At 35.3% G+C, this 24,418-nt stretch overlaps 1 long non-coding RNA gene across 1 annotated transcript; it reads right to left on the bottom strand.

The window, feature by feature from the left end:
• Positions 1 to 1,022: 1,022 nt before the first annotated feature.
• LOC146901253 (uncharacterized) lies at positions 1,023 to 20,877 on the bottom strand. Its single transcript, XR_015021825.1, has 4 exons — positions 20,602 to 20,877; positions 5,493 to 5,588; positions 5,290 to 5,403; positions 1,023 to 1,250 (listed from the first exon to the last, which is right to left on the bottom strand). It is a non-coding gene; the product is annotated as an uncharacterized LOC146901253 (long non-coding RNA).
• Positions 20,878 to 24,418: the final 3,541 nt, after the last annotated feature.

Raw genomic sequence — 24,418 nt, 5'->3', positions numbered from 1 at the left:
AAACTGAGTGCAAAAAAAAAAAAATTGTCCCCTTACAAACCTGGGTCTTAGGTGGTTGCACCTCAAGCTTAAGCCAAGGGCCAACCCTATTTTTCACAAGGAACCAACAACAAGAAAAAAACTTTAATTAAATTCACATCTCTTCCGCCGATAATACACTATCGTTGAAGGTTTTGTCATTCCTCGTCTTCCAAATCCCCTACAAAAATTAAAAATAGTGAGCAAGATCAATTTAAACAAACTTTTCGCCTTCTTGCAATTTCTAATCCCTACTAGACTTGAGAATAAAATTAGCATATTTGGTGGCAAAATTAGAACTAATCTCAACCATCAGAAGACTAAGTACCAAATCTCTAAGAAAAAATTACCACATTTCGGTTTGGAATTAGCCAATTTAATATCTGGCAAGGAATTCATGCTTTATCCTATGAAATTTAGCAAATGAAACTTGAGAGTGGGTTAATATAAAGAGGTAGTTAGTGTGGTTCTCTCAAAATAGTTATTGCCTGCAAAAGAAATGAAATCATTGCCTACAACTACTTGATGTATGAAAAGAAATTTTTGTTATTCACGACTACAAAAATGGGCTTATATAGCGCTTTTTTTTAGCTTTAGATAGCGCTTTTGAAGCGCTACTGTAAATGGCGCTGGTAAAGGTAATATAGTGCTTTTTTTATGTATAAAGCGCTATCTAAAGCAGGGTTTATATAGCGCTTTATGTCAAAAAGCGCTAACAAAGGTTCTCCTTAGATAGCGCTTTCAAAAACAAACGCCAACTAAAAGGGGTTAAAAATAGCGTTTTTTGTTTTAAAACGCTATGTAACACTAGGTTTAGATAGCGCTTTATACAAAAAAAAAGCGCTAGGAAATGCCTTTAATTTTTTTTTGGTCAGGCTTTTTTTTTTTTTACAGATAGCGTTTTTTATTAATTTAAAATAATATATATAATTTTTCTAAGGGAAATATATATATTTTTTACACATTATAATTGAGACTATTATTTATCAAATAAAACTTAGATATATCATAAAATGTATGTATATATAGCATAAAAGTCAGAAATGTATAGCCACTAATTTGGTAACATGGATATCTCTAAGTTACAACTAATTAGTTAACCTAAAGATCAAAATCTTCTAAATGGTAGCGTGCAGGACTTTTCATCTATCTTCTCGGTCGTCTCAACATTTTTATCCAAAACAAGCAGGCAAATCGTTACTCATTTCCGAATTTCGTTAACTCTCTTCCACCTGAATATATAGCAGAAAACATCATTAAGCAATAAGAAATAACACTATTATATTATATTAGAGGAAAATTCAAAGTACTCATGAGTACAAATTCAAAGTACTACTTATGAGTATAAATTAAAGCAAAATTATAATGTAGATTAAAACCACTACCACTTTGTTTTATCTTGGTCTTCGGGTGTCAAACATTGATTACGTTTGAACCTTTTTAACCGGTGATATCTTATTTTTTCTTGGGAAGGGAAAAAGTAAGCAAAACCCTTGAGAATCGAGGTCCGGGAGTTGTTTTCGCTACGGGAAGGTGTTAGGCACCCATAACGACTATAGTATCCTATAGGAACCGTCTTTACTTTCTACGCGCGCGCTTTATTTTTAAATGCTATTTAAGAAAGTGATATTAAGCCTAAGAGTTTTCTAAGTGAAGAATTGGAGGGAGAAGAAAGTGTTTGAATTTTTATTTTATTTGAATTGAAGGAATTTTGTTCCTTGCCTACGTACCCTTTTAAGGGATCAAATCCACCGTAGTTCTCTTCCAAAAATATTTTTGTTTTTTGTTGGTTGATTTTAAGTTTGAAAATTGGAATTTTGAAGAATGGAGATTGAGAGGCCTTAAAGGCATGAGATTTTAAGAAAAGAGTGGGGTTTGATTAGTTATTTTGAAAAAAGGGTCAAGGTATGATTAAGATTCATTAAAATTTGATTAAGAAAATAAAAGAGAATACAATGAGATTTTGGATCCCAAGGTTTATTATAAAAAAAGATTTGAGTGACATTGTTCATATTTTTTTGGAAGATTGATTTTTCTAAGTGTAAACCCTAAGCATTCATCTAAACATTCAATCCTAAGCATACATCTAAACATGCATATTCGAGCCATACATCTAAGGTGAGGTGTGTGCATGTGTCGGTGCTTGTGTCAGTGTACATCATTAGAGTCCATTGTCCTTTACATCATACCCTAGATACACGCTATGGTCTTGCAAGAAATTAAATTGCATGAAAGTAAAGTACAAGAACTCCTAAGTGTTACATTCTAAGTCTTGGTAAAAATTTAAATGTGCAAGAAATAAAGTGAAGGAGGAGGTGAAATATGGAATGCTCATGATGTATGAAATAAGAAGTAGAATGGTTAGTGAAATTAAGGCACAAAATGATAGAAAGGTAGGCAAGAATGCACTAAACAAAGAATGGTGAAAAAATGACAAGAATAAAAGTGTCAAAATGTAGTAAAAATTCACCATAACCTCTCAATAAGTACATGACCTATAATTTTCTTATTATGGTAATTTTCAAAGAGTTTTATTGTAGCCATAATATGGGAATTATAGGAATATACTTAAGTCAAAAGGTGTGATACATTTTTTAGACACATTTGACACTTTGTTTTCACAAGACTTGCAAAACAAGAAACTAACAAATCAATCATACAACAGTGGAATGGACATAACAAAACAGTGGCAAACACATCTTAAAAACACATATTAAGTACCCATATCATGCATCAATACATCATGACCAAAATCATAGCAAAATTCCTCGAAAATTAACAAGAAAAGTAAAAAAGTAACAAGAATTAATACACACATTTTTTGTCAAATTTTATTATGCAAAAATATTGTAAAAAACACCAAGAAAATCATCAAGAGTTCATAGAAAATTATTTGGAATTTTTGCACAAAATTTTGGCATGCAGAAGGTGTAAAAAGCAAAGTTCAGTACTGAAATAGCAAGACCAAAGCAAAAGAACGAAAATCCAGTAAAAAGGAACTCAGGCCCAGGGTCTTTGATGGATATGGATCATCCAAACACCTTGGAGGCGTTGGATTAACCCAATCACACCAAAAACCCTAAATCCAAGGGTCAGGAACGTGCTCCACATGGTAAACTAATTCAAGTGCACCGAAACCCCACATCATAAGCGTACACGTGATGGACCCCTTGATCTAACGGTGAGGAATCAAGGATATGCCAGACCGGTATGAACCAAACTGGTTTGCATGAACCGGTTTGGTTCACACACACTATAAAACAAAAGGAACCGGTCTACAGCTCATATCCTTCAATCCTTTCTCTCTCTAGGGTTTTTTTCAAAGCAAGATGCTCTTCCTTCTCTCTACATCCCCGACGGGTTTCACCGCCGCCGGCGACGATTCCGTCGCCTTCTACCTTTGTAAACCCTAGACTCTCTGATCTATGACTCATCTCACTCATCTTTTCACAACAAACACGAATCCATGGCTTAATAACACAAGAGCTCAACGAATCAGTGTAGATCGGGTTCAAACTCTTACGGTTTCGAAATATTTCCAGATGTTAAAACCTTTTTTGACGAAAGCAGTTCGAACTCTTTTGATCTACACCGATCTATGAATATACGTCATACATGCGCCTTTGTTGAGATCTTGGAAGAAAAGAGAGAAGATGAAGAGTTTACCTGTGGTTAGATCGGAGAAAGACGAGGCGAAATGCTTCAGAAAACTTCGCAGAAACTTCTGATTTCTCTGGTGAGTGATTTGTTGTTGTTAACACCGAAAATAAATCGGTGAAATTCCACTTTCTTCTTCTCTGGTTCAATTCTTCTTTGATTCCTCTTCTTCTCTGACTTACACGCGCCTCTGTGATCTGTGCTTGAGCTTGTTACACTTCGTAACGAACTCGCACTTGAATTGCAGAAGTTGCGTGATTCTTGCTCGATAATGATGAATTTCTGAGAGCTTCTGTTGATTTTGACCAACTAGATTGAACTTAGGGTTTTGATTTATGGATTTTGTTGGAAAATTGGGCGGATTAGTGTTTGTTACGATTCGTAACTAACTCAGATGGTGTTTGTTTCTCTGGAATTTTGAATTATGGCTCAGTGATGACGAATGTTGATGATGAATATTGGTGAATCAGTGACGAATTGTGATGATTTCTGGGAAATTTGATGAATTAGGGTTTGAACATTCAAGAGTGTTCTTGAATGTTCTTGAGTTTTTTTGTGATTTTTTGTGGTGTTTGATCGAAAAAAGTGTGGAGAAAGAGATGAAAAGTGTTTGTGCTGATTGTTGCTGAGTTGTTCAAATCTGAATGGAATGGTAATGATTGGGGCCTTTTATATAGTTGACATGTGTTCTGATGCTCCAATAGAATGTTGACATGTGGACTTGGACCCTAACTGATTCGGCCTTGGTGTATTTTTGGACTCAGGGACCATCCTGCAATTTTGGAACTTAAGGGACCAATCTGCAATTTATGGAAATTAGAGGACTAGACTGCAATTGACCCAAGAAAGGACTTAAAACAAAAATTGACTTAAAGGACTAAAAATTAAAATAAAAAATCTTAAAAGAAATAAAATGACATAAAAGGACCAAAGTGCAATTTCTAAAAGTTTAGGAACTAAAATGAAAATAACAATAAAATTGGAATAAAATTGGTAAATTGGAAATAAACGTAAAGTGAAACGATTAAAATTGACAAAACGGACTAAAATGAACCAATTACTTAAATGAGGTACTTCAAAGTAACCTCTATCTGTCGAAATTTCATGTGAAATGACCAAAATGCCCTTGGGGCTAAACTGACTTAAAACGACCCAGATGCAATTTTAAAATGGATTTTTAACAGGGAATTGAAGCAAGAGCTTATACAAGCAAATTAAAAGACTCAGAGACAATTTTAAGAGATTAAACAGAGCTTTCACACTGGAAATGACTAAAATGCCCCTAGGGGCTAAACTGACTCAAAATGACTCCAAATGTAATTTCTGAAATGGGTTTTGACATGAGATTGAAACAAAGACTTATTCAAACTATTTGAAAGGACTCAGACAATTTTCAAGGACTAAAATGAGCTTAGACACAGGGAATGACTAAAATACCCTTTTATATGAATTTTGCCAATAATATTGAAATAAAATGCAGAGAAAGATGTAATTGATCAGAGACAATTCAAATGACTTGAAATGCAAGAAAAGAGGAATGGAGCTAGTATTTTTAGGTCCAAAATTAGGGTATAACACACTTCTAGCAAATATATTTAGAAACATGAAACTCACTTTATCAAAAAAATATCATATAACTCTTAGGTTGATCATGAACTGACACCATTCTTCTTGGATTTCTATTAGTTTATCTTTTGAGTATGTCAAACACTTGAAACCATCAATGTACTGTATGTATTATAGCATCAAAAATAACCATGTTACTTAATAAACCTAATTATATACAAATATTATACTTTACTATAAAAATAACATACCAGCTTTGAAATCTCATTTAGATTTGAAATGAGAATCTCTTTCATAAACCTCATCACAAAGTACCCGCAATCTATACCATTTTCTTGGCGAGGACACTACAAAAATAAAATTAGTAATTGTATTAATAAAATTATTTATATTTATACACAAATTTTTTAAAGTGGTTATGTTATATTATTAACACCTGATATCACCTACACAAATGTCCCCTACAACAATAGTTTCTAGTGAATTGTGTGTTTGGTGCATTGAGCTTTCCTAATAATAAGCATTATGGTCACTTTTCAGCAAGGAACTTCTAAAAAATATCCCTAAATCCACATTTGTAATATCCAGTTTACTACAACAGTATTAGCGTAACAACAACAGCACACCAGTAAGTCCCAACCCCATATTCCATACCTTGAAGCACAAATATAATAGATGACATCATAATATTTTCCTTAACATGGCTCTTCCTCACACTATATGTATCACACCTTTCAATATTCAATTTCCTTAGCATTAATCAATTCAAATATGCGGAATTTTCATAGTTATAGTGAACTTAACATCAAGCTACATCTTCATAATATCTGGCTTGTCACATCCAATAAAAACTATTATCAACTAAGTAAAAACTATCACACAATTTTCTGCAAAAAATTCAAAGGAGTTGCATCATCTATTTAAGATGAGAATAGTCACATTGTTTCTAAAACTTCATGTCAATTTTCCTTCTTATTACATGTTAAAGAATATTTCCAATTTAAGTTACTTCTAAGTTAAATTTATTAATTTTTCTTGTAGGGGGAATTGAAGAATAATATATCAAAAAGAATTTATTAACTTTTTCAGTATGTTATAATATGACTTATCTTATATACAGATCTTCACTGCAAAGATCTTATAACATGGTAGTTTAGAAGCCTTTTATTTTGAAATAGCTTACTAACAAGGATTAGTCTCAATTGTGCAAAAACTTTTATAATTAGACACTTACTGTCATACCCCAATTTTTGACCCAAGATATTACAGACACGTGTCCTCGAACCCTGATCAGTCTTAGACTTTTCAGCGAAAAATTCGGCAGAGAGGTATTTTAAAATACCTCATATTTGGTTCCGAGTCGGGCCCTCTTCTCTCTTTTTTATTTATTATTAGTTTTAGTTTTATTTATTATTCTCATTATTATTCTCTTTATTATTATTATTATTATTATTATTATTATTATTATTATTATTATTATTATTATTATTATTATTATTATTATTTATTTATTTATTTTAAGTCCAAAAATATCCAACACAGGCTGTCGCAGGCCTGTCAAGCATTTCCCTTTCATTCCTCTCCAAGCCAAAACAGCCTGTCGTGTTCCTCTCCAAGCAACACAATGTCTCAATCCAACTCTATAAATGCAAGCACCTGCAACCAACAAAAATTACACAAAATTTTCCAGCAATAAACACAAACACATAAGCCAGAAACAGAGAGAATTTTCGACACAATTTTCCAGTAAGAACAACAATAAAAATTCTTCCAACAATCCACAATTCATCAATCTGAAATCACAAACACATATCGGCTTCCACAATCAAACCAGCAAGCATATTTCCAATCAATTCACAACACATACACAAACACACGCACACAAACACACTCACGCATACACACACACACACTCACGCACACAAACACACGCACTGCGACACATACACCGTCACGTACACACACACTGTCACATACACACACCGATTCAAACACCCAACCACCAACATCTTTCAAACCAATAGCCACGAATCCCTTAACCAGAAGGTAGTCCTTTTCTCATTTTGTTTTGTTTTTATAGATCTATAAGTTTAGGTTTCGTGTTTGGGAGTTTTGGAAAAAGAATCACGTAGAGGAGAGAAAAAGAGTGAGGAAATCGCAAAAAAATAAGAAAAGAAGAGGTTTAAACCTCCGGTGCGGTGGCGCCGCCACTCCGGCCGGCCAACCACCGCACCGGATAAAAGAAGAAGAAGAATGTTGAGGGGAGAGAAGAGAGAACGGAATAGAGAAAGGAGAGAACTTCTCTCACTAGAGAGAAGGTTAGAGAGAGAAAGAGGGTGTAAAAATGAAAGAAAACCAGCAAACCCCTCTTTATACTCTTCTCCTTGAACCGGTTTTATTTAATTAAACCGGTTCACTCTAAAAAACCGAACCGGCCCAACACCCAGCCTGCACTACTTAAGCCCAATCAGCCTTCATTTTAATTCTTGCACCCCCCTTTCTATTGCCTGCACACCCCAGCATCTAACTTTATTTATTTTGCATGCATTTTAACATCCTCTTGCAGTTTCATATTTTCTTTTGCATTTTTATTCTTTTACTTTTATGTTTATTACATCATCATGCATATTTAAATTTTGTCCATTCCTCAATCCAGAGTGCTCTGGTCCATTTTATTTTCGCATGCATTTTATTTTACTTTCGCATTACATTCTATTATCTACTATTATCATATGCATATTTAAATTTTGTCATTAAATATACGCATCAATCCAGAGTGCTCTGGTCCTAAATTAACTATTAATATTATTTTATTCTCCAGAACAATCTGGTCCTTGTTAATTAAATTTATCCAGAGTACTCTGGTCCTAAATCTATTTTCTTTCACGCATTTTAATTTCTCTAGCATTTTTATTTTCGTTCTCATGCATTTCTATTTTATTTCTTGTTCGTATCTCATCTCATCTTATTTTTTCATCGCATGCATTTAAATTATTGTTATTTCTTTTATTTGCAAAATTTAGCATGTAATTAGGGCCAATGTAAACATAAACGAAAAATAGCGTGCGTGTGTGGGTCTTTTATTTCTTTACAGCTTTATATATTAAAAAATGCAAAAAGATTAGGTTAGGGACTATGTAGTAATCCAATGTCATTACAAGTCCACACGTTTTTTTATTGCTCTGTTAAGTCTAAATTTCAATCATTATTCAAAAACAACAAAAAACATGCAAATATATCAAAATCACAAAAATATTTTCATAAACAAACCTTGATCTTAAATCAAGTGATCGTGCATTTTTGTTTCCTTTCTTAATCAAATCATCAAATCAATTTAATTCTACTTTGAGTCATCTTTCTTTAAATATAAAAAAATACAAACAAATTCTAATTTGCCAATTGGCCTTTTTTATTTCAAACCCTTTTTTAAACTAATATAAAAAACACAAAAACAAATCAAACGTCAATTTCTACCCCGAACTACGAGGTTTTGATCCCTCACGGGTACGTAGGCAAGGGACACGCGTCCTTCCAAATCAATAAAAATGTAGATAAATTAGGTCTCTCTTTTCTTCCATCATTGCAAATTCCATTTTTTTAAGCAAGCAAGTTTATAGCACAAAAGTTTAAATAAAACAAGAGGTTCTCGTAGAGTACTACGAATATTTAGGGTGCTTAACACCTTCCCTAAATATAACCAACCCCCGAACCCTTAATCCCTAAAAATGTGGTATTTGAACCTTTTTCCACTTTCTCTTGAAAAGAATTAAATGTTCAGTCGTGAAATCAAAAGTGGGTCGAACGCCAATCAAATGGCTTTTCGACCGTCCGAAAAATGGCGCGACAGAAATGACGACTTCACTGGGGATAAAAGTAAGAGGGTTAAGCCTAACTTGGCTTTATTTAAATTTTGTGCTATAAACTTGCCAAAAAATAAAATTTTAGTAAAAGATGGAAATATGTGTATATATGTTCTTCCTTCTTGTTTCTTCATTCCTAAATATGAGTGGTGAGATAAGTCCTAACCCGGGCTTGAGAGAAATATAAGATAGGAGTGGTAAACTCATAGTGTCATACCGAGGGTATACTCGTGTCTTGACACATGTGAGATGATCACACTTAGCGGAGGAGCTTGAAGTGATATTTGTCGGCGTGTGTTTTCACGTTTAGACTTTATTGCTCTTAAGTTTCCGTTTGCACGCTAAGGACCTTTAGTAACCCTTAACCCATCTTGGCTTTTTAGGACGTAGTGCGGTGGCTAACCGGGTGTTTTCTCGGAATTAGTCGACACGCGATACTACACTCAAACGAGACTTTCCTACGAACGTTGTTGGACCGGGTGTTTTCTCGGTATCCGATAAAATTCGGAGGGGGTTGGACTTTGGGAACTTGGTAGAACCCTTGTTACAAATGCAAATTAAACCATAGTCCTTACCAAATGGCGTTGTTACCTTTGACTCCAAAATTATGGACTTATACTTCACCATGTTTTCACCGTTTGTGTAGCATAAATCATGCATACATGCATTCATCCATAAATTTTTTTTCCATCCATTAAAATATCGAAGGACTTATATAGGATTTTCTTTGTAAACATCATAGGATATGGAGGGTGTCGGAAGAAGAACTCACGGGTATAAATTCAAAAGTCCGGATGTAGAGAGTTTAAAGAGTCTGACAAAGATGTTGAAGGATCCGGATCGTTTTCAGAAACGGTATGGTAATTTACTCGATATTCTCAGGACAAAAGTGGATGTGGTACTTCTCAATACTTTGGTCCAATTCTACGATCCGATCTACCATTGCTTCACATTCCCAGACTTTCAGCTTGTCCCCACTTTAGAGGAATACTCTCATTGGGTTGGTTTACCCGTGCTCAACGAAGTACCCTTTCATGCTTCTGGACCCACTCCTAAGATCCCTACCATCGCAAAGGCCCTTCACCTTGAGGTAGCCGATATAAAAAACGAATTCACCCCCAAAAATGGTCTCCAGTGCCTACCATACAACTTCCTTCACCAAAAAGCCACCACTTGTTTTGAGAAATCCCAGACCGTTGCCTTTGAATCTATCCTCGCCCTGCTTATTTATGGTATGGTCCTCTTCCCAAATGTTGACAATTTTGTTGACACGAATGCCATTCGGATCTTCTTAACCCAAAACCCGGTTCCTGTTTTGCTAGCTGACACCTATGTTTCTATTCATGAACGCACTCGTAAAGAAAAAGGGACCATCATTTGCTGTACACCTTTACTCCACCGCTGGATTACTTCACACTTACCCCGTCCCAAGCTTAAACCAGAACGTCTCCCTTGGTCTCAGAAGCTCATGACTTGGACCCCGAAGGACATAGATTGGTTTAACCCAGTTTGTGACCCAGAGTTTGTCATTAATAGTAGTGGGGACTTCAACAACGTACCTCTTCTCGGTACGCGTGGAGGAATTAGTTATAGCCCGGTTCTTGCTAGACGACAGTTTGGTTATTATATGAAGATGAATCCCGTGTACCTCATCCTAGACAGGGATTTCTTCCTCTACAAAGAGGATGATGGGAATCAAGGAGCACAGTTCGAAAAAGCTTGGTATTCCATTGTCAGGAAGGATAGAAATCAGTTAGGAAAAAGGTCGGTTATCGCTCATGAAATTTATGTCCAATGGGTCATCGATCGAGCTAATAAATTGAAGATGCCTTACCCTCGACAAAGACTTGTGACCTCAACTGTTCCAGCTATACCTTTACCTTTACCTCTTGAGTCCTTGGGAGGGTATCAGGAGCAGTTGGACATCGAAAGGCGTGAGAAGTCCATGTGGGAAGGGAAATACCGCGAGAAGGATCGAGAATTAGATACTGTGAAGAATCTATTAGATCAGCAGATTCGGGCTAATCGCAAGGAAAAAGATGAAAATGCTAGATTGAAAGCCTTTATCCAAGAAGACCAGGATTTGCTGGACAAGATTTGTCCTGGGAGAAAGAAGAGACGCATGGATCTCTTCGCAGGGGCACACCCAGACTTTGAGGAGTAATATGCTTCAGGGGTTCAAGAATTTCCCATTTGTTCTCTTTTCTTTCAAGCTTTCCATCATGTACTTGGGAGTCTATCCTTGGCTCGGTTTTGTTAAAAGGAAATTACCTTGTGTTTATTTCAATAAAATTTTTTGAATCATAATGTTTACGGAAATTGCTGTTATAAGTCCTTCGATAAACAAAACAAAAAAACAAAATATATGTTTTTGCATAAACATATCATGCATCATCCTGCATTTCATAAATTCAAAACTCGAGTCTCACCAAATTTTCTTGTCCAAAAGGTCAAAAGTGGTCCGATGTCTTCATCCATCTTCGGCTCGCATATGCAAACACTCGTGCAAACACATCAACTTGATCAGCTGGAGCAAGAAGTCCATGAACTTCGTGGAAAGGTAACAACACTTCGGGTTGAAATAGGGAAGTTAACTAGTCTAGTATCTTCATTGATGGCTACAATGGAACCACCGTTTGTCAAGCAAAGGCTTCAGCCACCATATCAACCAATGTGTATGCAACAGCCTCGACAACAGGCTCTGCATCAGCGCACTCCTCCGAGTCCGGCCCCTCAGTCGGTTACTTCTTAGAATCAGGCTCAGGGAGTATCGCAATTCAACCCAATTCCTATCAAGTATGCGATTTTGCTTCCTATCTTGCTTAAGAAGAGACTTGTTCAAACCAGGTTACCGCCTCGTGTGCCAAACCCCTTACCATCATGGTATCGCGTTGACCACACATGTATTTTCCATCAGGGGGCGCCGGGTCATGACACGGAACAGTGCTATGCTTTGAGGGATGAAGTGCAGAAGTTAATCAAAGATGAATCATGGTCCTTTGAGGACCCAGATATAAAAGTACTACTTCAACCACATCATCTGGCTCCTCACTCTATTGCCGCTGTTAGGCCCACCATGGATGCTGTTCAAAATCCGGGTCATCAGCCCCAGTTTCAACGACATCAACAACAGCCTCGGCAACAGGCTCAGAAAGCTCCGCAATATGACCCGATCCCTATGAAGTACGCCAAGTTGCTTCCGTATTTGCTTGAGAGGAACCTTGTTCGGACAAGGCCACTTCCTCTAAAACCAAAGAAATTGCCAGCTCGATGGAGACCTGACCTCTGTTGTGCCTTTCATCAAGGGGGACTAGGTCACGACACTGAGCAGTGCTATCCTTTGAAGGAAGAAGTCCGAAAGTTGATTGAAGACGATCTCATACCTTTTGAAGAGTTTGAATTGGAATGTGCAAGTTAATCCGCTATCGGATCTTGGAACCTGATGTTGATGCATTAGCTGCAATTGGGTTTTTGTTGATGTTTATTTCTACTACTCATTTGTTCAAATAATATGTTTGTTTGTTGCTTTATGTTTTTTCAAAACAAAAAAAATCCTCCCGTCCCACCCGAAACGGAAGTGAACTTGTTTAGGGCTTTCTGCTTTATGTATTTTCATCATTAGTAAAAAGTCGCTTCGATCCCGACTTTGTTTTATTTTTGTGCTTTTCTGGAAAAAATGGTAATACAAAAAACCAAAAAATATTTTCCTTTAATCATCTCCACATATCTGCATAATCATAATGTTTATATCAATAATCAAATCATGCATTATTAAACCCGTTGAACACTTAAACCCTGTACTCTCTCTCGACTTTGAGTTCCTTATATCCAAGACTGAAGAGGAGGATGATGAAGAAATTTCCAATGAGATTTCTCGCATACTGGGGCATTTTGGTCGTCGAAGCCGCAATTATCAAGAAAGATTTGTCCAGGAGAGGACATTCATGTACAAAGACTGACACAATTTGCCTCACATGGGTATTGTACTTCAGTACACACTTCAACAGGGGCAATCCCCCTCTATCCCTCAATATACAACGTAAAGGCAGTGCTTCTCGTGGAAGTCAAAGTCCCGTCAACAGAAGTTCCAGTGATATAAAAGTGTTGCCACTGTATGTCTTGGACAGTTATGTCAAAAGGATAAAGCAAGTATGCGACAAATAAAGTTCGTCCCCCGCGAATGTCAAAAAGTGACTTTGTGCTCAAAAGTGTTTTACCCAATTCCGGGGGCAAATGGATGCCAAATTACAATCCATGGTAGCAAACATGTATGTCCAGATGCAGTCAAGAAATACTTTGTCAAAAAAATGAAAGCTCGATGAGTCACAAACATGATAAAGCGACTCAGGCAAAAATGAGCGTCTCGGTGGATTGAAAACCTGAAAGGGCGGTCCAGGCAAAAATTAGAGACATAAACAAAAATGATTATCCTGATAGATTGAAAACCTAAAAAGGCGATCTATGCAAAAATTAAGGATCAAATGACAAAGTAACTACATCCAATCAATAACAATCCGCTTGGAGCATGCCTGCTATCAAAGAACATCCAATTCGAAGCTTGGGGCATTTCAGTCGTAAAAAGTCCTCCAATTTATGGCAAGGAAATTGCATCAAATCAGACATGGTTCATCTGGGGCATTTTCAACTGTCAAAAGGATCTCCGCAATGAAGCATCTGCAAATCAAGACTCGGAACAGTGGAATTCAAAGTTGTCAGGGAGTATAACAGTTATTGTGTTCAACATACCTTTCCCTTTATAATTACCATTTTCCAAATTTTTTAAAATCTGTGGAGCCACGCCTTTGGCATGCTACCACTCCATTACATTAATTTGAGTCTATGCCTATTTATTTGAAATTCTCGTTTATTTGGTGTGCAAAAGTTTTCTTCTATTTTTTGATATGAATACTTAAAGCAAAAAAATTTTAAAACTTTTTCATGTCTTTTGGAATGCATAAGCAACTTGTACGGTTTCTTTGAACTTATGAGTAGAGGAAACATACATCAACATCCATATCAAGGACATTTAAACTCTGCAAGTCTGACCAAATGTTGGACGATGCCTCTGTCAAAAAAAAAAAAAAAGAATCAAAAAAAGAGAGAGCTCGCTGAGTCGAAAACCTGAAAAGGCGACTTAGGCAAAAATGAGCATCCCGGTGGATTGAAAACCTGAAAGGGCGATCCAGGCAAAAATTAGGGATTTTCAAAGCAAAAAGCATGACTGCTGAAGCATGCCAATGAAGGAACACTCTGCGTTGGTCTACAAATGACAACTTCTTCCAGACTTCTCGTCAGCAATGGGCTTTATCCCCAAAAGGCATCAGTTGCTACTTTGTGCCAGATTTTACACCGTCAACGGCTCTATTTGCTCACAATAGTATCATCTTCAAGGAAGTTTGCCGAGTGTTTGTACTGCGTCGTCAGTCCACCTCCCATCTTACTTGTCTTGTCTCGTTTCACCGAGTCACCTGTCATATACAGTTCATACATGCATACATTCCTACATTCATAACAATCATATATTCATACATTAATATTTTCACATTTCATTTATTCATGCATACATAACACGTATACAACATCATTCATACATAACTACATCAGTCACCTAGAATCTCATTTCGGTCGTGTCTCCTCAGTCCGGTCTTTACTTATCATGGTGTCAAGCCGCAAGTTTCTATAAATGAACATCTTGCATTTACCTTCTTGTCATCAAAAGTGTCATCCCCAGTGTGTCTGGTCCAGAGATGTCACTCGTTATGAGCCCGTTGGATTCCGGCGAACTCTTACCAAGCCGGGTGGATTCTCGCAAATTCCAGCAAGTACACAAAAAAAAAAAGAGAAAAAAAAAAGAAAAAAATACATTTCATAGCAGAGATTATTATTCTAACCGCGATTTCTACGAGAACAAATCTCCATAGTCCAAGCCAGGATCAGTAACGGTAAACCAAGCAATACCGCTATTGCGACTTCAATCTCTCTTAGAAACGCCATTTCTTCATCTATTTCTTCATAATGGAAGATGTCGATGAGTAGAAGAACGAATGCAAGGAGAGTGATGACAATGAGAAGGAATATAGTCATTTTAAGAAAGAATGAGGATGGAGGTTGTGAAAAAATAAGAGATGAATGTGAAGTATTTATAGAAGGAGGGAGGAATGTAGCCGTTAGGGGGAAAGAAAAAGGGGTTACTTTTCACTATTCATGACCGTTAAAAGGGGGAATATAACCGTTTATTTAGACGCTGGAAGGCTCGAACGGTACACACAGATAAATCACCTCATGGTAATGAACAAAGATTAACACTTCACATATCAATCACGTCAAGCTGTCAGTTCACCAACGAACGCTTGAGTTTACTTTTTGTTTCAAGTCACAAAGTTCACCAACGGACGCTTGGGTTTACCTTTTTATCTTGTTTCAAGTCACCAAGTCCACCAACGGACCGATCAGGTTTACTTTCATCATGTTTCAAACGGCCAGTTCCAACTAATGAACAGTTTGAAATCACAATTCAATTTCAATAGTGTCATCCCCAATAGGACTGATTCAAAGAGCGTCACCAATCAAATTTGTTTCAAGTGGCAGGTCCCACCAAATATTCATCTTTACCAATGTCTATCCAAATCTCCCCAGTAATTGTTCAAACCTTATCTCAAGTGTCTTTTGTTAAACACACACGTCTTTACTAATTCAAAAGTAATAGACGGTTTCATTTCTCATTATGTTCGTCTTTGCCATTTCAAAGGTAATAGACACGTCTTTACTACTTCAAAAGTAATAGATAGTTTCTCTCCTGCATTGTGGGTCTTCACCAGTTCAAAGGTAACAGACATTGTCCTTTACTAATTCAAAAGTAATTGACAAATCTACTTCTTGCACGTCTTTACTAATTCAAAAGTAACAGACATTGTCCTTTACTAATTCAAAAGTAATTGACAAATCTACTTCTTGCACGTCTTTACCAGTTCAAAGGTAACAGACATTGTCCTTTACTAATTCAAAAGTAATTGACAAGTTTACTTCTTGCACGTCTTTACTAATTCAAAAGTAACAGACATTGTCCTTTACTAATTCAAAAGTAATTGACAAATCTACTTCTTGCACGTCTTTACTAATTCAAAAGTAACAGACATTGTCCTTTACTAATTCAAAAGTAATTGACAAATCTACTTCTTGCACGTCTTTACTAATTCAAAAGTAACAGACATTGTCCTTTACTAATTCAAAAGTAATTGACAAATCTACTTCTTGCACGTCTTTACTAATTCAAAAGTAACAGACATTGTCCTTTACTAATTCAAAAGTAATTGACAAATTTATTTCTTGTTCGTCTTTACCATTTCAAAGGTAACAGACATTGTCCTTTACTAATTCAAAAGTAATTGACAAATCTACTTCTTGCACGTCTTTACTAATTCAAAAGTAACAGACATTGTCCTTTACTAATTCAAAAGTAATTGACAAATCTATTTCTTGTTCGTCTTTACCAGTTCAAAGGTAACAGACATTGTCCTTTACTAATTCAAAAGTAATTGACAAGTTTACTTCTTGCACGTCTTTACTAATTCAAAAGTAACAGACATTGTCCTTTACTAATTCAAAAGTAATTGACAAATTTACTTCTTGCACGTCTTTACTAATTCAAAAGCAATTGACAAATTCTACCATGTCCATTTTTACCAGTTCAAAGGTAACATACTTCGTCTTTACTACATCAAAAGTAATAGACGGTTTCTTTCCTCGTAATGTTCATTATTACCACTTCAAAGGTAATTGGCATTCTCTCCTCCCCAACAATCATTATCCGTTTGTCCCTCAGTCGGCATATGTTCATCTTTGTTGCATTCATAATTGCATCGCATACATACATACCATGATATTCATAAGCATTGCATTCATAACATCTTAGGTCAAAATTGGTGCACTTTCGGTATTTAAGTCTCTTCGGCCCGTCAAATCAAATATTTCATCTTCAAATCGCCGGACGAAGAAAACTTAAATAGGGGCATCTGTCATACCCCAATTTTTGACCCAAGATATTACAGACACGTGTCCTCGAACCCTGATCAGTCTTAGACTTTTCAGCGAAAAATTCGGCAGAGAGGTATTTTAAAATACCTCATATTTGGTTCCGAGTCGGGCCCTCTTCTCTCTTTTTTATTTATTATTACTTTTAGTTTTATTTATTATTCTCATTATTATTCTCATTATTATTATTATTATTATTATTATTATTATTATTATTATTATTATTATTATTATTATTATTATTATTATTATTATTATTATTATTATTATTTATTTATTTTAAGTCCAAAAATATCCAACACAGGCTGTCGCAGGCCTGTCAAGCATTTCCCTTTCATTCCTCTCCAAGCCAAAACAGCCTGTCGTGTTCCTCTCCAAGCAACACAATGTCTCAATCTAACTCTATAAATGCAAGCACCTGCAACCAACAAAAATTACACAAAATTTTCCAGCAATAAACACAAACACATAAGCCAGAAACAGAGAGAATTTTCGACACAATTTTCCAGTAAGAACAACAATAAAAATTCTTCCAACAATCCACAATTCATCAATCTGAAATCACAAACACATATCGGCTTCCACAATCAAACCAGCAAGCATATTTCCAATCAATTCACAACACATACACAAACACACGCACACAAACACACTCACGCATACACACACACACACTCACGCACACAAACACACGCACTGCGACACATACACCGTCACGTACACACACACTGTCACATACACACACCGATTCAAACACCCAACCACCAACATCTTTCAAACCAATAGCCACGAATCCCTTAACCAGAAGGTAGTCCTTTTCTCATTTTGTTTTGTTTTTATAGATCTATAAGTTTAGGTTTCGTGTTTGGGAGTTTTGGAAAAAGAATCACGTAGAGGAGAGAAAAAGAGTGAGGAAATCGCAAAAAAATAAGAAAAGAAGAGGTTTAAACCTCCGGTGCGGTGGCGCCGCCACTCCGGCCGGCCAACCACCGCACCGGATAAAAGAAGAAGAAGAATGTTGAGGGGAGAGAAGAGAGAACGGAATAGAGAAAGGAGAGAACTTCTCTCACTAGAGAGAAGGTTAGAGAGAGAAAGAGGGTGTAAAAATGAAAGAAAACCAGCAAACCCCTCTTTATACTCTTCTCCTTGAACCGGTTTTATTTAATTAAACCGGTTCACTCTAAAAAACCGAACCGGCCCAACACCCAGCCTGCACTACTTAAGCCCAATCAGCCTTCATTTTAATTCCTGCACCCCCCTTTCTATTGCCTGCACACCCCAGCATCTAACTTTATTTATTTTGCATGCATTTTAACATCCTCTTGCAGTTTCATATTTTCTTTTGCATTTTTATTCTTTTACTTTTATGTTTATTACATCATCATGCATATTTAAATTTTGTCCATTCCTCAATCCAGAGTGCTCTGGTCCATTTTATTTTCGCATGCATTTTATTTTACTTTCGCATTACATTCTATTATCTACTATTATCATATGCATATTTAAATTTTGTCATTAAATATACGCATCAATCCAGAGTGCTCTGGTCCTAAATTAACTATTAATATTATTTTATTCTCCAGAACAATCTGGTCCTTGTTAATTAAATTTATCCAGAGTACTCTGGTCCTAAATCTATTTTCTTTCACGCATTTTAATTTCTCTAGCATTTTTATTTTCGTTCTCATGCATTTCTATTTTATTTCTTGTTCGTATCTCATCTCATCTTATTTTTTCATCGCATGCATTTAAATTATTGTTATTTCTTTTATTTGCAAAATTTAGCATGTAATTAGGGCCAATGTAAACATAAACGAAAAATAGCGTGCGTGTGTGGGTCTTTTATTTCTTTACAGCTTTATATATTAAAAAATGCAAAAAGATTAGGTTAGGGACTATGTAGTAATCCAATGTCATTACAAGTCCACACGTTTTTTTATTGCTCTGTTAAGTCTAAATTTCAATCATTATTCAAAAACAACAAAAAACATGCAAATATATCAAAATCACAAAAATATTTTCATAAACAAACCTTGATCTTAAATCAAGTGATCGTGCATTTTTGTTTCCTTTCTTAATCAAATCATCAAATCAATTTAATTCTACTTTGAGTCATCTTTCTTTAAATATAAAAAAATACAAACAAATTCTAATTTGCCAATTGGCCTTTTTTATTTCAAACCCTTTTTTAAACTAATATAAAAAACACAAAAACAAATCAAACGTCAATTTCTACCCCGAACTACGAGGTTTTGATCCCTCACGGGTACGTAGGCAAGGGACACGCGTCCTTCCAAATCAATAAAAATGTAGATAAATTAGGTCTCTCTTTTCTTCCATCATTGCAAATTCCATTTTTTTAAGCAAGCAAGTTTATAGCACAAAAGTTTAAATAAAACAAGAGGTTCTCGTAGAGTACTACGAATATTTAGGGTGCTTAACACCTTCCCTAAATATAACCAACCCCCGAACCCTTAATCCCTAAAAATGTGGTATTTGAACCTTTTTCCACTTTCTCTTGAAAAGAATTAAATGTTCAGTCGTGAAATCAAAAGTGGGTCGAACGCCAATCAAATGGCTTTTCGACCGTCCGAAAAATGGCGCGACACTTACTAACCATTATTTCATTAAAATATAGTTTCAGTATGATCATATTATAACAAACAATCGTTAAGTTTCAATTTCTTGGAATCTAAAAAAGAAACGTGTAAGTTGGGATGTGAAGTGGTCATTTACTCATATGACATGCACTCTACAATGGATATAATAAACAAAATCAGAATAAAGCAAACATAGAACAAATACTAATGTCTTGGATTATTACATTTTAAGACAATGTGGCATGGACTAATTAATTAAACATCAAATACCAAGTCAAGTTTCTAAAAGTGAATTTCATTCCCCCATGATTGATCATCATGCACTACCAAGAGGACTACTCGTACATGATTTATGTACAAAGGCTAAGAGTAAAAAGAGTACCTACATGTATGTCTAGACACTTAGTTTCACTACTTTACCTCTTTACCTGTGTGTAAGCTAGAACCAAGGTTTATTCCTTTGCTAAATCTTAAAAAAAAAAAATTGCAGAATAAAAAGGATAATCATAGCAACTAATCACAAGCAATCATTGAATCACATACAGTTGGTTTTAAATTAAAATTTACAGGTTGGTCAAAAAAAAAAATCAAAGCCATGGTAATAGAGAAGTACCATAGAAATAGAAGTTCATGTCAATCAAAAGCCCAATTTTCCCAATTTTAGTTTCACAACACAATTTCAGTTTTCCTTTGTCAAATTCAGTTTCACAACTCAAAGATCCAATTTCCGATTGTTAAATTATCCAAAATACTAACACAGTTGTCTTAATTTTAGTTTGAACCCTAAAACATTAGATATGAAAAATTGAAGATTAATTGATTGAAATTGAATTGACAGATGAAAGGTAGGGAAAGAATTAAGCAGGTACCTGGAATGAAGAAGAGGGAAATCAGTCGACAACGGCGGTGAGAGGTGGTTCTCGATAGGTAGGTGAGAGACAGCAGCGGTGAGAACTGATGGTCGTAAGATAGGCAGCAGGTGATGAATGAATCGAAAGAGAGATAGACAATTGATGGCTAGCGATGAGAGTGATGAAAATGAATGGAAGGGGAGAAGCAGTTGTGGAATAATTGAATCACGATCTGTAAAAGATGAAAAGTTTCGTTTAGTTACAAAAAAAAAAGGTTTTCGGTTGATTTTTTCTATTTTTTGGAGGATCCAATAAAATAGCACTTTTTGTTGTTTTTTACGGAAGAACTTTCTAGCTTTTAGTTAATATATAGCGTTTTCATAAAATTAAAATAAAAAAAAACATTAAGCAAGGATCGAACAAGCAAAAAAAGGTTTTCGGTTGATTTTTCTATTTTTTGGAGGATCCAATAAAATAGCACTTTTTGTTGTTTTTTACGGAAGCACCTTCTAGCTTTTAGTTAATATATAGTGTTTTCATAAAATTAAAATAAAAAAAACATTAAGCAAGGATCGAACAAGCAACCTCAGGACAAACTATACCACCCTCTACCACTAGGCCGAAAAATATCAATTGAAAGATAGCGCTTTTTTTAAAATATAAACGCTATCTTTCTCAAACATACGACAGCGCTTTTAAAGCGCTATTTATGGTTGAGTCATAAATAGCGCTTCCAGTAATAAGTGCTATTAATGATTAATCTGGAACTTTTTATTATATTTATTATTTTTTAATTAACCTATGCTGGCGTTTTTAAAATAAAGTGCTATATAAAGATATCATCATAGATAGCGCTTTTCTTAAAAAGTGCTATCTAAGACCTCCGTATTTGTATATATAGCGCTTTAATGTTAAAAGCGCTATTTATGGGGCGCTATATTTTCCCAATTTTGTAGTAGTGATTGGAGCTTTGAAGAAATCAAAAGGTGGTGGAAATTTTACTATTGGAGTTTCAGGTGCCTATGTAAGGAAATAAATTTTTCTATCCACTGTAAAGATACTAGTATTTTATCTTGTAATTTACACAGGCAAAAAATTTGATTAAGTTTTTAGGTTAATTTAAGGCCAAATACATCCCCGGGTCCTTTAAGTTTCATGTTTGTTTCAGATAGATCCTTTAAGTTTCTAATGTTTCAGATAGGTCCTTTAAGTTTCGAGTTTGTTTCGGATAGGTCCTTTAAGTTTCTAAGGTTTCAGATAGGTCCTTTAAGTTTCGAGTTTGTTTCAGATAGGTCCTTTCTATCAACCTCCGTTAAGCCAAAGTTGATTTGTTCGTTAAGCCAAACTCGAAACAAACTCGAAACTTAAAGGACCTATCTGAAACCTTAGAAAATTAAAGGACCTATCTAAAACAAACTCGAAACTTAAAGACCTATCTGAAACCTTAGAAACTTAAAGGACCTATCTGAAACAGACGTGAAACTTAAAGGATCCAGTGAGGTATTTAGCCTTAATTTAATTAGATATAACTTGTTTTTTAGGTTATGACATTGCAAAGCACAATAGGAATGTTCATGTAACACTCACAAAGATAAAAATTAAGCCTACTCTCTCATCTTCACGGCCAACACTCGCTGAAAGCCTCCTTGATTGGAATCAACTAATGAATATTGAAACCGGTTTTGCAGAAGGAATTGTGTGAGTATTATCCCTCCTTTCAATATCAACTTATGCATCTGTTATTTTTTGTAAATAGTAAATACTAAAATATAACCACCTTCAGATGTCTTGACATCCAAGCAACACATGTGACTACTTGAGTTAAGGGAACCCTTGCACCAAAATATGCTATGTTAGGCAAAGCAAACGAGAGTTGTGCTTTCTACAGTTTGCCGATGTTGCATATTTTTCAAATACTGTCATTCTTTAACCAAATTGTTTCTCTTTCGATAATATGTGGTATTTTCTGTCTTCCTATAGCTTCATAAGATGGAATTTTGGTGTATGTTTGTCTTTAAATGTTCACATAATGCTTATTTGTGTTTCTTTGTTTTAGTTTGAAGCTAATATTAAACCTAAAAGATTGAGATCTTTGCAGTATCAACTTTATATAAGATATATGTTTTCTTCCTAAACCCATCAAGTATGAATTAGGACAGTAATAATGAACTAATTAAAATATTCGACACGGTAGACATGTAGGATAACTACAATTACAATTTTCCTTCAAGAGGACAAACTTTTGGCTGGGTTATCATTTATCATCTTTGATGAAGGTTTATATCGTTTTGGGCCAAATTTAATACAATTCTTCGAATTTTTGTGATTTTTTTCATAATCTTGATCAATACAATTGTTTGCCCTGCCTTATAGGACTGACTTACTAGTATGTCAATCTAGAGTTTTCAAGCTTGGTAGTTACATCATGGTAAATTTGTTATTTTATAGTTAAACTTTATTACTATGAATATGTTTGTTATTCTTGTTTCTTTAGTTTTAAGTGCCTAACAGGGTATTATGTTCAGCAGTACGTAAGATTAGGAAGATTCAGTTTAGCGTCGGACAGGCCGACTCTATAAGATTTAGTTGACTTTTAATAAATTGACTTTACCATCCATAGGGTTGACTCAACGATTCATTAGACTGTTTTGATGTTGACTTTAGCGTCAGAGAGACCGACTCTAAACACTAATGTGACATTTATAATGTTAACTTTAGCGTCAATTGTGCTGACTCTACCTGATAATTATGTTAACTTCTTTGATCTTGAATTTCTTAGCTTGGCTGAGAGTATATTTTTATGTTAAACTCGGCCTAGCGTCAATTGTGCTGACTCTACCTGATAATTATGTTAAACTCGGCCTAGCTGACTCTCCTTTGGCCTCAGATGCCCAATGACCAACGCTACATGTTAGCTTCAACTTTTTAGCCTTGCCCCTGACACCGACGCTAAATTAGTGTTAGCATCCGTTTTACCCGTAGTTGTCAAAATCGGTCGCCCTAACTACTATAGCGGTGCTGAGCGGAAAAATCACCACCACCGCGCCTGGTCGCGTCGGCGCGGGTCGGATGTGGAAAGCTGTGGATATGCAGCGGTGCGAAGCATGTCAAACTCGAGTCAAAGTGGCGCTACATCCTTTTTCACAGTCAAATTTAAAAGGAAGGAGTAGAAGTGGAGATACTTGAATAAGAGCGACGAATATGAAACAAGCAAATCGTACAAAAAAAAAGGATTCAGCCAAGCAAATCATGAAAATTAAGAAAGCATATCTCAATGTGTGGTTGCGGCTGATGGGAAAGAGAAAGAAACTAGGGTTGATTGCTATTTCATTCTTGGCTTAATTGAACGGTTGGTACATTAATTAATTTCTTGTTTTAATTTTGGTCTCATAACTGCTAATTCTTACATTTTGGTCCTTCAAGTATAATTCTGCTAGTCAATTTGGTCCTTAACCGTTAATTTTAACTTCAATGATTCCATCTTTTAATTTCAACGATTCCATCTTTTTTTTAGGGAAAACGATTCCATCTTTTTTTAATTCTTACAAACAATGTTGGTCCATCATAACATTTATTAATTCTTTTAATTTCAACGATTCCATTTTTTTATCAGAAAGAGATCGTTAGATCATGAAGGTTCATTGTATCTTATTGTATACCATCAATAGCTATTTTTTTTTCTCATTTCTTCTTCTTCTTCCTTCATCTTCATACCATCTTCATCAAAAATCCAGATGACCTAACAGATTGGGCATTCTCTTTCACCATATTTTTTTACTGTTTTGTTTTATAAGTAAATAACAATGGTTCTAAAATTGTACCAAAAAAAAACAAT

Source organism: Medicago sativa, chromosome 8 (genome assembly GCF_051527215.1).
Source record: "Medicago sativa cultivar Bolivia chromosome 8, Bolivia_mono, whole genome shotgun sequence".
Classification (NCBI taxonomy): domain Eukaryota; kingdom Viridiplantae; phylum Streptophyta; class Magnoliopsida; order Fabales; family Fabaceae; genus Medicago; species Medicago sativa.
This window is presented reverse-complemented; position numbering and strand designations above follow the sequence as displayed.